This window comes from Ovis aries, chromosome X, assembly GCF_016772045.2.
Source record: "Ovis aries strain OAR_USU_Benz2616 breed Rambouillet chromosome X, ARS-UI_Ramb_v3.0, whole genome shotgun sequence".
NCBI classification, from domain to species: Eukaryota; Metazoa; Chordata; class Mammalia; order Artiodactyla; family Bovidae; genus Ovis; species Ovis aries.
The window spans coordinates 129,282,974-129,289,051 of NC_056080.1; positions in this window are offsets into that span (position 1 = coordinate 129,282,974).

The window sequence follows — 6,078 nt, forward strand, 5'->3', positions numbered from 1 at the left end:
CTCTTTCTGTTGGGACTTTGGACATCTAAACAGATTAACATGGGAGAGGTTGGGGACTGAACGGAGTTTCCTCAGCTACAGATACTCTTTGGCCTTGAATTTCCTGTAGTCAACTTGCCAGAGCAGTTTCAGAAGTGAGTCTCCGAATCTAATAAATTATGACACATTTTGTACCCTCCCTTTCTATTCCATTCTTTTCCTTAATAGCTTCAAACTAATTTCAAAAGAAAGCAGGGGAGGAGTTACACTTACAGCCTGGACTTCACCCTACTAGACCTTCAGTGTAGTCTGATGTTGTCTGGTGAGCAGATGAAGACAAAATGGTCCAGGAAGGCCCTGCTAGCTCTCTTATGCCAGGATCTAGAATTCTAAGACATTGCGATCCGTTGACCCAGTTGCCTTATGGGAAATCCCATGAGAGATTAGTTCTCTAAAAGAGCCAATTGTTTCTTTCTCTGTGTGGGAATAGCAGTAAATGCAGTCAAGATAGCAAATGTGTTGCTGTGACCAAAGGTCCCAAACATTCTTGCCCTCTTGATAGTCAAGGCTGTCTTTATAACAGTGTTTCTCACTGCCTGAAGTAGTTAAGGATTAGTGTTAAATTGAGGACTGATAAAACAGATCAGTCAACAAGGCATTGTTAGAAAGTGTAAGGGGAGGGAGGCGGATAAGAACTCATGACTTCTGTAGGTTGATAATTTGAAGAGGAGCTTAAAGTCAGAAAGATGCTCAATTGTCAGTTTCCTTTGTCATGACTGCCCTTCATTTTGGCTTATTTTTTTAAAACACAAGGTCTTTCTATACTAGTGTCCAAATAACACAGTTGTGACATTCATTGAGCTGTTAAATAAATTACCTCTGAAATTTGTAGAAAATGCAGGGTTTTTTTTTCAAAAATGTAAAAGAAACAATAAACTCTTCCCCCCACCAACCACTCCTATCCCAGATGAGTATTATGGTATAATAAATGTTTCAGCTGAAAGTAAAGTTACTCTGACTGAAATGTGCGTATTGTGTGCATGTGAGGGGATTGGGGAAGGTGACTGCCTGTTCTAGGACTCCTTAAAGCTGACTTTAAAAATTCCTTGCCCAGTAAATAAGACATTAAACTGAGAAATAGGAAAACTGAGAAATAGGGTTTTGGTTTTGGCCCTGTTACTAACTCATTAACAGACTTGGGCAAGTCACTTGGCCTCTCTGAGCTTCATTGCCTCATCTCTTGCATGAATGCATAATTATTTTCCCTAGAAGCTTTGCTTTAAGGATGACATGCCACTAAGTGCTTCGCAAAGGAAAAGACTGCAAGGATGCTTTTTACCTTGATCATATAGTCCCTCTTGACACAACCCCTGCAAAGTAAGTATAGTTGGTGGAAACTAATGTTGCAATTGAGTGATTGAAAATTTTAAACATTTTAAAAAATTTTTTAAGTTTAAGTGCTCATTACTTTAAAAATTATCTAGCAAACACTTTTCATTTCATATTGTGAGCTTGGTATAAGGAATTGAAAAATACATTGTAACCCTTGACTTTAAACTCATATAGTTGTGAGGGGAACAGACCAAAAAAAAAAAAAAACAAAAAACCTACTATGTAATCTTCCAAGTACACATAGAGCTATATACAATGCATTATTGGAGAACCCAAATCTGTCTGGGTGTTGGGGTAACATGGGTTTTGAGAAGATTTCACAGAAAATATGATATCTGGTTAGAATCTTGGCAGATGAGTAGGGATACCTCAGATGGAAGAGGTCAGAGGAGGGCATTTAAAGGCTAGGGAACAACGTATACAAATGCACAGAGCATTAAACAGGATGAGTTAATGGGTTCAGGGATCTGTGGGTGAATCAGCTTGTTCAAATGCAGCATGCATTTAGGGGAGCAAGGAGAGTAATGTGGAAAGAGGCTGGAGGCACTGGGATGGGCCACAGCAGAAAATCTCTTGGCGGTCAGTTTAAGGAATGTGTCCTCTTTTGTGAAGATAATAGGGAGCTGTTGAAGAATGAAGAGCAAGAAAGTGTTTCTCAAAGATTTCTGGATTAGAAAGGTCAAATGGACACTAGTGTGAAAAGGGTAGGAAATCATAATGGAATCAAAAACTGAGCCAAAATGAGACCAGGGAGGTTGGAGAAAGAGGGACAGATTTCAGAAATATTTGAAAGGTGGACTCAGCAGTACTTGATTGATTTGATCTGAGGGTTGTGGAAGGAGTTGTCAAGGCTCACTCCCAAGTTTCTGGCTTGTAAGGAACTAGGTTTAAGGAAGGTTGAGAAGTGCTTGCAAACGAGACTCTCAACCAGGGCTGGACATTCTTGCAAACGAGATGTTCTGCCCAGTGTAGGGAACTAGGTTTAAGGAAGGTTGAGAAGTGCTTGCAAACGAGACTCTCAACCAGGGCTGGACATTCTTGCAAACGAGATGTTCAGCTAAAAATCCTATTTGTTCCCATGGGAAAAGAACATTGCTTGCACACAAGGATGTTTCTCTGATTCCTCAAAAGGAACAGACCTTGGGACAAAACGGATTCTAAGTTGATAAGTAAGTTCCCCAAAACAAAGTCTTAGCTGCAGTAAATAAGCCAAGGAAAAGGTTATCTCGCCCTGCGCCTGCGCACTGTATAGTCTCTGAATCGTAGTGCTTGGCAGCTTGCCCTGTAGGTTGTTGTGCAAAGGATATAAAATTAAGCAGCTGTAAGAAGCAAGTGTTAAAATATAAAGATTTAAACCACTCTGCAGTGTTGGTGTTTCATTTCGTCGCCGGCACTGGCTTAGGTGTCTGGGTAGGTAAGTGCCACTCACAAAGATTGGGAAGAATGGAGGAGGAAATTTGAAGGAGATTGTGAATTGCTTGGCTCTTGACTTACTGAGTTTGAGGTCCTTATGGGCACCCAGCTCAGAATGTTCAACAGAAAATTAGAAAATAGGACTAAAGCTGTGGAGATTCGGAACAGAAGGTAGAAATTGGAGAATCATCAGCATATAAGTTCTCACAGCCTGGAAATAGTTGAGAACAGCTAAGCAGTAGGTGTGCAATGAGGAGGGGGTGAAAGCCAAAGATGAAATACTGGAGAATGAGAACAGCAAGAAGTAATTACTGGAGGCCCAAGAGAAGAAACAGGGAAATGAAAGCCAAGGGAGAAGAGGATTTCAAAGAAGGTGTGACAACTCGGTTAGATGTTGCAGGAAGTTATGAAAGATTAGGATAGAGAAGTGTTGACTTGAGATGGCAAATAGGGAGGGGCTGTGAGGAACCTGAGGTAGAGTGAGGGTGGGGAAGGCGGAGACTAGATTGCAGTGTGTTGCGGAGTAATGGCAGTGTGATGTGTGCAAACATCTAATAATGACACCCCTTTAGTAAACTTGATGATGAATGGAAGGAGGGCAATAAATTAATAGCTAGAGATAACTTCAGGGTCAAATGGAAGGTAGTTTTTACTTTTATTTTTCATTTTGAATGAGAGAGACATTCCTTCTCTGCCCTCTCCCTCTCTCCCTTCCATCTTCCTGCTCCTCCCCTTCTCCTCCTCTCTCTGAAAAACCTAAGGTTCAGAGAGATCCAGCCATTTGCCATGGTTACATGTTTTATAAGTATTGTATATGCCAGCAGGAAGAACCCAGTGACAGTGGAGAGACTGAAAATATAAGAGAGGTTATTTTCAGTTGATCTTTTTTGTGAGTGTGGACTCAACAAGAAGAGATATGCAAAAATGGCAATCTGAAGTTCCATCCAGGTCCCTGTACTGAAAATTTGATAAACTATGATATGACCAGACTATGACTGGTCAGGTCATATAATAGCTAATCTTCATTGAGCAGTTACTATGTGCGAAGTACTGAGTTAAGCACACTTTAGCTACATTAACACATTTAATTGCCAAAACAACCCTATGAGGTAGGTACTATTAGCACTTTCATTGAACAGATGTGAATAGTTGAATCAGAGAGAGATTCAATGATTTTCTCAAGGCCACTTAGTTGTTGTGTGCTGGATCTTTCAGAGCCTTCAAATGACTCCTTAGAGGAGGAAACTGATTCCTAGGGTGGTGGTTTAGTTGCTAAGTCATGTCTGACTCTTGTGACCCCATGGTCGGTAGCCTGCCAGGCTCCTCTGTCCTTGGGATTCTCCAGGCAAGACTGCTGGAATGGGTTGCCATTTCCTTCTCCAGGGGATCTTCGCCACCCAGGGACTGAACCCGGGTCTCCTACATTGCAGGCAGATGCTTTACAGAGCTGCGAGGGATGCCAAGGGAGATGAAGTCATTTGTCCCAAGAACTCTTATCTAGTGAGTTGTAATTCAAGCCCCAGCTCTGTCTGGTACCAAAACCATGCTCTTCATCACTACACTGTCATGAATGGAAGCTATGAAAATAGAGACTATGTGTACATTTTTCTAGATCCAGCTCTGTAAGGCAAAATGTTCCCTGAACTTAATAGTAAAAATTGCCCTTATTCCAGGGAGCTGATAGCGAGAGCATGTCCTTCCTTGGTAGTGCACCGCACACTATGATGCAGCCAGGGCATTTGCAGAAAGCCTCACGGTGAAAGGAGAGACTGAGAAAGGCAGAGCTACTCAGGTGGGACGGCAACAGCTGAGTCCTCAAGGGACTCTTTCAGGTGACTTTATGATAGGAGCTGGACTTTGCTCTTCCGTGAAGAGAATGCTCTGTGAGCAAGAAAGCCTCTGGTTCAGATGGCCTTCCTTCTCCTGGCCTAAGATTTGATAATGAGCTGTTCTGATGCCACCAGTCCAAGTTTGTAGAATGCAAACTCTATCCTAGATGTATACTGAAGGGAGTGTGAAGCTGGGAAGAAGAGGCTAATTGCTATCCCTTCAAGGATGACTGGCTCTCCGGTAGAAACAGCATATTGAATGGGGAGAGGCAGGTGGTTGTACTGCCAGAATCCCTGCTCCTATACTCGCTAATCACTGCCTGAGTTTTCATTTGGTGCTTGGTTTTTGAAACATAGCTTGATACTATTCTTATTTGGCATGTTAGTAATGTTTAATCAGATCATTATCATTCTTTCTTCAGTAATGCCATTTACCAAATTTTGATGTCTTCTGTACTTAGGTTCTGTTATACCAAAGGACCAGTTTGAGTGTGTGTGTGTAAACTTTATCTGGTTTTATAAGTTCCCTTCCAAGTGTATTTTTCTGTAATCAATAGGTTAATGGGAAGCAAATGAATAGAACTGTGGTATATAATAGACCACATGAGAAGTCATGCTTTCATCCCACATGTACATGCTGAGTCTTCCTATGTACCAGAGTCTGTGTGGCTTAAATAGCTGTATAACATGTCCTCACGGAGCTTATTCTACATCTCTTCCATTGAGCAAGGGATAGTACTATCTGGGCTCCAGATCCCTTGGTGGTTTCTATGTTTACCTGATTATTCATCAACAAAGCAACCTAGGAAGATCTTTAATCCCAACACAGTGAACTTAAATGTAAGATTTTGACAGCCCCAAATGACAAGATAGTAATAATAATTACCACATTGATAATAGTGAACTGAGAATGGAGAGAGGCAAGTGGGGACACGTATAACGATTCCCAGGAGGCAATATGTTCTGGTCAAAGTTGGGATATTTGCATGGCTCAGTGGAGAGGGAAAATAATGTTAAGAGTCAACATTTCATCTAGAAGTGTGTCAATTCTTTGGTGATAGGTGGGGGGAAAGGCTTATGAGAAAAAGTGAAAGGAATACATTTTATTCACTACCTTTCTTCCTGGGCTTCCCAGGTGGCTCAGTGGTAAAAAAAAAAAAAAAAAAATTCCACCTGCCAAGCAGGAGATATGAATTCAATCCCTGGGTCGGGAAGATCCCCCTGGAGAAGGAAATGGCTACCCATTTCAATATTCTTGTCTGGGAAATCCCATGGACAGAGGAGCATGGTGGGTTACAGTCTATGGGGTTGCAAAGAGTTGGACACTACTTAGCAACTGAAACAACAGTAACCTTTCTTCCACATGGAAAATTTTAAAAATATATATGACTGTGAAATTTGGAATAGCAAGAGGTCCTGCTTGCTAGTGGATTGAGGGGAAAGAGGAAGACAGACCACTGGCTTT